Genomic DNA, 9,658 nt, shown 5'->3' on the forward strand with positions numbered 1-9,658 from the left:
TTTATTTAGCAGGTGATTTACTGAGAGTATTTACGTCAATGATATCAGGAGCAAATCGCTGTATTCGAATGAGGGTTTACGTTTGTTAAAGTGATTACAGTAATGGAAAACAGAGCAACCGTAAAATGATCCCATTAAAATAAAGTCATATAAAAATAACAAGAACAAAATGCTACATAGGAGATTATCAGCAAGGAAGTCCAAATTGTGGGAAAAACAAAAAGGTGAGAAAAAAAACAACCAACGTCATCATAACAAAACATCAGCAATGAAAGAGGAGGGACGGTGGATGAGATGCTTCTGACAAACACTGAGCAGCAGGTCCAGATGTTTCTGTGCTCGTCAACCTGATGAAGCTCCCTGTGAATTCTGCAGGACACGTTCAGGACCTTGGACAGCTCACCTGACTAACAGGACTGGGTGGGATATACCCGCAGAGATAAACAGAGGCAGGAAAATGCTGAGTCAGAAGAACTTATTTCAAACGCTGGTATTTCATGGCTCCTCCTTGTTGGCTGTCAATCATCATTCAGTTCGTTCAATAACTCGGAAACGTCGTCGCTGGACAAACGATAAGTCTGAATGTTTTTCCTCTGATATCTCAGAAATGTTTAAACGGGTGTAAAACCACGTTCTCTACATATTCTTTACTTTCCTGCGTCTCCTTCTCACCACAATAATAAGAGCATTCGTCTCTCCAGATTTGCACACCTGATTAATATCTTTCAGTCGTACAAAAACAATCACTTCTCCTATTTCTACTTTCAGGTTTAGTAAATATCGTTGCGGACGCTAACTTGTACTGTTTCCGTGTTCCGTCCACGGGGATTAAATAAGGAGTGTAGAACCAGGGAGAACCCACAAACACTCGCTGCAGCCAGGAAGCCAGCAAGACATGATGAAGATGGTGTGGAGTCAGAATGACAACAGTCCTGTGAAGCAGACTTGTTGCTCCTCAGTCTGTCTCTTCCTACAGGAGGTTTCCAACCTCTCCTTCTAACACAGGAACAGATCTCCTGCTTCACTGTCAGCAACACTCAAAGTCCCAACCAGCAGCCTCCCACCACAGTACCCATGCTACAGCCACAGACAGCACTTCAGTGTTTCTCCAACACCGTCCGGCCGTTCAATGCTCCCTTTTTCACACAGGGCCATGTGGGTTTGGATTGTTTTTCTCCCTTAATAATAAAAACCTTCATTTAAAAACTGCATGTTGTGTTTACTTGTGTTATCTTTGACTAATATTTACATTTCTTTGATGATCTGAAACATTTAAGTGTGACAAACGTGCAAAAAAAGATAAGAAATCAGGAAGGAGACAAACACTTTTTCACACCACTGTAAATGACCCTGATATCAAACCATCGACAGCGGATCATCTAATAGAAAAATCACAGTCAAAACAGTTTCTTTGCACCTTTTTCTTCATTAAATTAACTCTTCAAATATTTTCTTGTTTACAAGTACTTGCACTTGGCGCCCAACACCTGATTTCTCCTGTGGAGTTGTTCAGAGGTAAACGGTGGCAGATTGTTCTTACACCTGGAAAAGTGTCCAAAGTGTGACTGTGTGTGTGTGTGTGTGTGTGTGTGTGTGTGTGTGTGTGTGTGTGTGTGTCTCCTCCTCTTCCTCCTCCTCCTCCTCCTCTAAACAGTTTTGGTCGACAGCTGAAGAGGAAATGTAGATAAAACCACTGAAGCTAACGTGTCTTCAAACACAGATAACAGAGTTGTTGCTAGGAAGGGTTGCTATGTGTGTGTGTGTGTGTGTGTGTGTGTGTGTGTGTGTGTGTGTGTGTGTGTGTGTGTGTGTGTGTGTGTGTGTGTGAGAGAGAGAATATTACTCAATCAGATATCTAGATTAAGACTTCAACATGGATCATGAACACCAGCCGACACACTTCTCTTAAACTGTTGACTAATATTAACACAACAGTTACTCTGAAATGTTTTAATCTCTGAAATTTAATCTATCGGCTGATTGACGTGTAGAAAAAAACTCGTGGGACCAACGACCGGACCGTAAAGTAGAGACGGGGCCCGTTGGGTCATTTTCTTGAGTGACAGCGGGCCGGTCCAATCACATCTCTGAATCCACCTCAGCCCTCCCCCTCTGTCCTGTTTCTCATGTCAGATGTCCTGCAGATCAAAGCTCAAAGGGGCTGCGGAGAGAAAAAGTTGAAACTCTGGAGGTTGATGTCAACAAATGAATCAAAATATCGGATGTTTGCGTCTTCAGGAGCTTAAACGTCAGCTGCAGCACCGACACTGTGCAACAACAGGAAGTTAAAGGAGGAGAGTGACAGTTATATTTACAGATCGTGGTGGGCCGATCGATCCAAAATGCCAGGGCCAATTTTTTCTCCCAGTCCAGCCCTGTCCACAAGTAATCCTAATATATTGCAGCATTCAAAATACAAGATAATCTCTGACTTATCAAACTGTGGTCAATATAAGACTAACACATGTTCTAATAGCTGTGGGACCAGCAGTGTTAAGAGGACTTGGCAGCAGATCCACATCAAGCATGAAACCATCCTACAAAGTGGAATCTAGTTTCTGTTCCTGATTCATTCTTTCACTGTGTGGAATTCATGCTGTGTAAAATGAGAAGTGTTCATCTTACCTGAAGCAAACAGGAAAAAGAATGATGAGAGGAAGACAGGAGGAGGACCAGCTCCTCCACAATGTTCTGTTCCAGAGGAGCTGGTCCTCCAACAATGTCCAAAGTGTGACTGGAGGTGTGTGTGTGTGTGTGTGTGTGTGTGTGTGTGTGTGTGTGTGTGTGTGTGTGTGTAATCCGCAGAAGTTCAAAAGACTAAAGAGTGAAAAAATGACTAAATAAAGCCTCATTACTGTCCTCATGAATTAGTCATTCAAGGAAAACAGAAGTCAACATTTGATACCTGTGGAAGCCCATTAATTCCAGGAAAAGAAAAAAAAAGGAACAATAATTAATAATTATAATCTGAAGTTTCATTTGAACTGATTTTGATTGTATTTGGTAGATAATCTCAAATCAAAACTGAGATTAAAAGTTAAAATGTTTTAACACGAGTATTTTTATTGTTTGATTTATTATGTAGTAACTCTGACTTAGTATGAATATTCTCATGTTCATCTTGCCTTTGCACACAGAGGATGTTATTTGTTGTGCAATTAATTAGCGTGTCAATTTATTTTTTAACTGAGTTTCCAGAGATTTACAAGAAGTATTTATAAATAGAACTAAACTATTTATGTATATACAGAGTTATAAAAATAAGTGAAAATAGATCCTGCAAAACCCTTCGTGAAATGGACCCTGTTGTTAAAACAGAATACCTGTGCAGTCCCAGCCAGAGAGGGAAGGAGGCTCTTGTCAGGACTCCCTCCACCTCCCTCTGCTCCTCCTCGCTGCCAACGCTCAGCAGGTCCCAGTAGAAGTCTCTGCAGTACAACGAGGCGTCCGACCAACTCAGCTTCCTCTCCACCACCGCTACGTTCCGACCCGTCACCGTTACACTGAAGGAGGACGCAGGAGCAGCCAGCTCTGGAAAAAACAAACCAAAAAACATCCGCTTTCCAGAAAACTTAGTGGATTATTACTGGTGTTTCAAATCCAAGTCTTGATTGACTAACCTCCGTACACTTCCAGCTCACAGTGTCAGAACATCTTCAGGGTCTGTGCCGTTGAGATAGACGTTGACCACCCGACCGATCATCCCTCCACAGTTGTAGGACTGGGTATGTCCATCAGGAATGGAGGTAATAAGAGCACATCTGAGGGGGGGAGGAAGGGGACGGGGGGATCTGGCTTGATTCTGATTGGAAACCCAATGATACAACGTCCCGCCCACCGATAGCTGAAACCTGACTATACCACAGGCCTGTCAATCAATCAGACACGCCCCCAAAATCAGGTCTTCTTGAATCTTCTTTTCTAATGAATGAGGGATTATTTTCAGATGGACCTCCAGAAAACTAATAAGAAGGAGTGACTTTAGCTAACAACACCGAGATAACTGATGGACACATTTTATTCACTTTGGATTTGATGAGAGAAGTTGAATGGGAGTCTATGGAGCCGGAGGCTTTTTGGAGCCGACCTCTAGTGGCAGCCAGTGGTATTGCAGTTTAAGGCATAGACCTCATTTTCTAAACCCCGAAGCTACGAACACTTTTATATACAGTCTATGATTTCACTCCGCTAAGTTGATACGAGTGACTTATATGTTTTCCAGCCGTTCATCTTAAAAAAAAAAAAAAAATCCCATCATTAAATTAGATATTAGGCCTCAAAAGGCTGTTTTGTGTTGTGAGGTTGGTGTTTTACCAAATGCAGGCTCACAGACTCGGGTTTTAGTTCCAAAATACAGTCTGTAAACCGACTGATCCAGGGAGACACAGCTGGCAGGACAGCCGGCAGACCAGCGGACAGGACCGCTGGAAGAAACTGGAAGAGTCCATAATCCTCCGAGTCGGGAGGGCAACTCCACCGACCGGTGACTCCGACAGGTAGCTCTGCAGGTGGAACAGGAGCCGGAGGAACGGGACGGACGGGGGACGGACGGAGGACGGACAGGTGACTAACTAATGAACCGACCACCAGAGGAGTGCAGGGGCAGGGTACATATAGTCCGGGGAGGTGATCAGGGAGATGCAGCACACCTGCAGGAGGTGATCCGGGGTGAGTGGCTGCAGCTGATGGGACCGGTGAGGGGCGTGGCCACGGGAGGAGAGGAGAGGAGGACACAGAACAAGCAGACAGGGGACTGAGAGGACACAAGAGGAGAGGAGAGGAGGACACAGAACAAGCAGACAGGGGACTGAGAGGACAGGAGAGGAGAGGAGGACACAGAACAAGCAGACAGGGGACTGAGGGGACACAGGAGGAGAGGAGAGGAGGACACAGAACAAGCAGACAGGGGACTGAGGGGACACAGGAGGAGAGGAGAGGAGGACACAGAACAAGCAGACAGGGGACTGAGGGGACACAGGAGGAGAGGTGATCGGGGTAAAACGGAGAATAACCGGACTCCTGACAGTTTTGGGGCTCGTCTCTGATTAAATTAGATCTTTATACTTCCTGGAAACTGGACAAGAATCACATTTACAGCCATTTGTACAAACTTTTTAGAAAAATATTTTGTTAGATACACTTTGTTTTTATAAGCAGCGAGCTATGCAGGTAAGAGAACATTTTTATGTTGGGGCACTTTTTCTTCCTTTTTCTCATGTTTTAATTGTCCCTCTTTGTTGACTTTTGTACTGTACTATGTTTGAGTGTATGAACTTTGCTGAACTCTAACTCTCCAGGATTACCTTGGGTTGTCCAAATATCCAAAGTTTGTTGTCCGAATTATTCAAAAAAAGTCATGTCGTCCAAAAAGTGACCCACAATTCATTTTTGTACATAGTATATAGTAGAGTATAGAGCAGGGGTGTCAAATTCATTTTAGTTAAAGGGCCACATACTGCCCACTTTGATCTCAAGTGGGCCAGACCAGTAAAATCATAGGATAATAACGCATACATAACGACAATATTTTTCTGTTTCAATCATTGGTGAAGGTTTTTGGTTGATAAACCCTATTTTAAGGTCTTTCTACAATAAACTAGAAACATAAAGAGCAAAAACTCAGACATCAGCCCACTGTTTCTCTGCCCCGGCTCTCCTCTGCAGATTCCCTCGCTTTGTGACGCGTTTGACGTCAAACGCGTCACAAAGCGAGCAGCGAGCGCTGCTGCCTCCGGAGCAGACGTCGCATTTACGCTGTTTTTGAAGCAATTACTGGATTGATTAAAAAAATTAAGAAACGTTTGTACTCATAAACCTCCATATTCTCAGAAATGCAATTTATGTCTTTCTGTAATTTTCACACTGAGCAAAGTCATCCGACGGGCCGAGCTGGACCGTCTGGCGGGCCGGATGCGGCCCGCGGCCCGCATGTTTGACACCCCTGGTATAGAGTATACAGTATATAGTATAGCATATATAGTATATAGTTGATAGTTTATAGTATATCGTATAGCCAGGGCGATGCGGCTAAGTTTGATGTTTCGCCGTGAAACAGGAAGTTGATGTTTAAGGTTAAACGATGCTCCAAACCTCATGAAACCTTGCACATGCGTCAGGCACCAACTTTCCTGAGTTTTTGAAGATGTTAAAGCCGCCAAAAAAAGGCTTTTTTTTTTTTTTTAAGAAGAATAAGGAACAAGATCGAGAAAAGAATAAAAACTGCAAGCGGGAATATGCGGACCCTCGGGTGCTTCACGTCGTGCGAGGGCCCGCATATCACTGCTTGCAGTTTTTATTGATTTTGTTCTTCTTTTTCTTGTTCTTCTTTTTCTGGTGAAACTGAGACTGCGCCGCTCTGCTGCAGCGCTGCAGTGGCGCAACGCCGCCAGCAGAGGGAGACATTGTAAATCTAAAATATGAAAAAAACTATGAAAAATGATCAAAAATAAGGAACGCTTCACGAATTTGCGTGTCATCCTCACCTCCTGCAGGTGTGCTGCATCTCCCTGATCACCTCCCCGGACTATATGTACCCTGCCCCTGCACTCCTCTGATGGTCGGTCCATTAGTTAGTCCCCCGTCCGTCCTCCGTCCGTCCCTTTCCCGTTCCTCCGGCTCCTGTTCCACCTGCAGAGCTACCTGTCGGAGTCACCGGTCGGTGGAGTTGCCCTCCCGACTCGGAGGATTATGGACTCTTCCAGTTTCTTCCAGCGGTCCTGTCCGCTGGTCTGCCGGCTGTCCTGCCAGCTGTGTCTCCCTGGATCAGTCGGTTGAGTTGCCCTCCCGACTTGGAAGCAAGTGAACACTGTAGGTGCCACCTTTTGGTTTGTTTTTGTTTGTTTTTATTTATGGAAATAAAGACTGTATTTTGGAACCGATACCCGAGTCTGTGAGCCTGCATTTGGGTTCTGGTAAAACACCAACCTCACAACACTATGGAGACGAAGGCTTTTTGGAGCCGACCTCTAGTGGCACTCGGAGGTATTGCAGCTTAACACACTTCCGCATCGGAACCATTTTTCAGACCTGGAAGCTACGAACACTTTTATATCCAGTCTGTGAAAGGAGGCCTTTCACCTCTCCTCCCCCGCTTTGAAGTAAGAGCTGAAGATGAGGAAGGTGAAATGATGACGTACCTGCTGCAGGTCAGCTGACTGTGAGGGTTGTTCAGGTTCAGAGATGTCCACCAGGAAATCTGTGTGGAACAGAAACTCCTGGAAGATCTCCTCCTCCTCTTCCTCCTCCTCCTGGTCCTCCTCCAGAACATCGAGGGGGTCCATCAGGTTCTGCAGGACTCCGGTCTGGTTGAAGAGGTAATCAACGCTGATCAACTCCCCTGAAGAAGAACCACTGATTAACATCTCAGTCAGAGGACTTCTACATGTGTGTGTTTGTGTGTGTGTGTGTGTGTGTGTGCATTTTAAACGGCATGACCGACAGAAAGTTCACACAACACAGCTGCAAACTGTGTTTAATCAACTTCACCAAGTCAATGAGAATTAACACTGTGGGCGCTTTAACAACCGCGGCGGCCATTAGCTCGCGCTGTTAACGACGTCTCGTAAAAAACAACAGACGGTTAACAAAGTACCCGAACAGCTGGTTGACACGAGAGGATAATACACAGCGCATATCATAACTCTTATGATGTCAAACAATATCAAAAAGCTGAAATCGGCGGCGCTCATGAGGAGCTTCCATCGTCCGCTTGTGGTAAAAGCAGGTAGAATGTATAAAAATGCAAGAGGAGGACGACAGTCAGTTGAAGTGGTCTGCTCAGCAGTTTGTCATAAACTAAAGAATATTCCATCACATCAGAGATAAAGAGATCTCTCAGTAACTTGGACAACGACACGTGTTACTGGACAGAAAAGGAACACGTGCAGATGTTTGATCGTTCAACTGCACATTTATAAGTGACTGTTTTATACTCTACATCATGATTAAGTCCCATGAACAGATGCAGATGATGTCCAGATGTTGTGTACTGTGTGTGTGGATGGACTGACGTCACTAAAACTGAACTTTACACACGTCGTGGTGAAAATGATCACTGAGGGCTCTTTAAAACCGCGGCGGCCGTGACGTCAGCTGAAGTCGTTGAACGACGTTTCTTAAAAATGAATAGACGGTTAACGAAGTACACCGAGCAGCTGGTGAACACGGGAGGATAATACACAGCGCATATCATAACTCTCGTTTTGTAAGAAATATAAATTGACAGGAGACAAGAGGAACTCGGCGGCGCTACTGCTGGCTTACATCGTAATGCACTTTGTTGTTGTTGTTGTTGTTGAAAGGTATAATTATAAAATCACCGCCGATAAACAAGTGAGACCGCTGTGAGTCCAAAACACATGTTTTACTAATATTTTCCACACATTACTGACTTACTGTTTCCGGAGACGAAATCTCTCCGAATTATCCTCCGCTGGAGGAATTGGGACAAATCCGGCTCTCTTATTGGAAAACGGCGCACGGCGATTGGAGGGGGCGGGACATCGCGGAGGAAGCCCATTGGCTTAGAAATGGACACAAAATGGAGGCTGTGAGGGGGGCGCTGGTTCGATCCCGCCCTCGGACACCGTTGAAAACTAAACGGACTGGTCGAAAGAAGAAAGATTAGGTCGTTTAACAGCACTACAGTAGATACAAGGCACTATGATGTATGATGTAGGATCCATGAAGTGTATTGCACTTCTACAATAGTACTAAGGTACATACTACTCACTGATATTAGGCTGTATTTCCAGGAAAGCAGGTGACACACAAGGTGACAGCCCTGCAAGGAAGCAGCAGGAAAAGCAAAAGAAGACAGCAGTTCACTGCTCCTTTGAGATGTTTAGGCTCACTTGAAGATTAGATTGAGTTGTTTTTATGAAAAAGCAATATTTTTATATCCATGTAAACATAAATTTACTTCTGCATTTCTTTATTTTTTTCACGTATTTACTTTTTCTGTTTATACAGTCATACTTACTTTATATGCAATGTTTACTTTGTTTATCACTTTGGGAGGCTTTCAATAAAGCGCTAATCTTAGTTGAGTATTGTGTTGTCGTGATGCAAATAAAAAGATAAAGAGAATACATTTGCAAACAAAGTTTTCTTTAATTCAGGAACAGAACGAAAAAACTGTTACAGCGATGGCAGCCGTCTGGACTGCTGCAAGGTGATGAGCTTTCAGGCAGCACGTAGATCGGATTAGTGTAAAGCTTTGTACAGGCAGAATTAAAGGGTGTACAACTATGTTCATTATAAGACACACTATTTACAACTATATACAACAAACAAACTATTTAAAACTATATACAATAAATAAATAATTTCCAACTAGTGTTGTTTAGAAACATGTTCGGGGATGTTTTTTTCTGCAATAACACGTTATTGTTCTTGTTCCTTTTTCTTGTGAAACTGAGACTGCTCCGCTCTGCTACCGCTGCAGTGGCGCCGCGCCGCCAGCAGAGGGAGACATTGTAAATCTAAAATATGAGAACATTTATGAAAAATTATCGCAATTAGTATGTGTGAAGGCCGAAGCCTCACAATATTACCACGGGCTTCGAGGGGTATTTAAAGGTCTGGGGCTTCAAAAACCTCCACTGCAGGTTCTGGAGGACCGGGGGGAAGCTGAGACATTAAACCCAGCTGTAAATGG

General features: G+C 44.0%; 1 long non-coding RNA gene across 1 annotated transcript; it reads right to left on the bottom strand.

Annotated features, from left to right (window-relative positions):
- Positions 1–2,768: 2,768 nt before the first annotated feature.
- Positions 2,769–8,472, bottom strand: LOC138213868 (uncharacterized). Its single transcript, XR_011179576.1, has 4 exons — positions 8,395–8,472; positions 7,137–7,336; positions 3,621–3,761; positions 2,769–3,531 (listed from the first exon to the last, which is right to left on the bottom strand). It is a non-coding gene; the product is annotated as an uncharacterized lncRNA (long non-coding RNA).
- Between the last annotated feature and the right edge of the window lie 1,186 nt (positions 8,473–9,658).

The sequence above is a fragment of the Embiotoca jacksoni genome, unplaced genomic scaffold (assembly GCF_022577435.1).
Source record: "Embiotoca jacksoni isolate LCO1_2020_lvr unplaced genomic scaffold, fEmbJac1.0.p SCAF_64, whole genome shotgun sequence".
NCBI classification, from domain to species: domain Eukaryota; kingdom Metazoa; phylum Chordata; class Actinopteri; family Embiotocidae; genus Embiotoca; species Embiotoca jacksoni.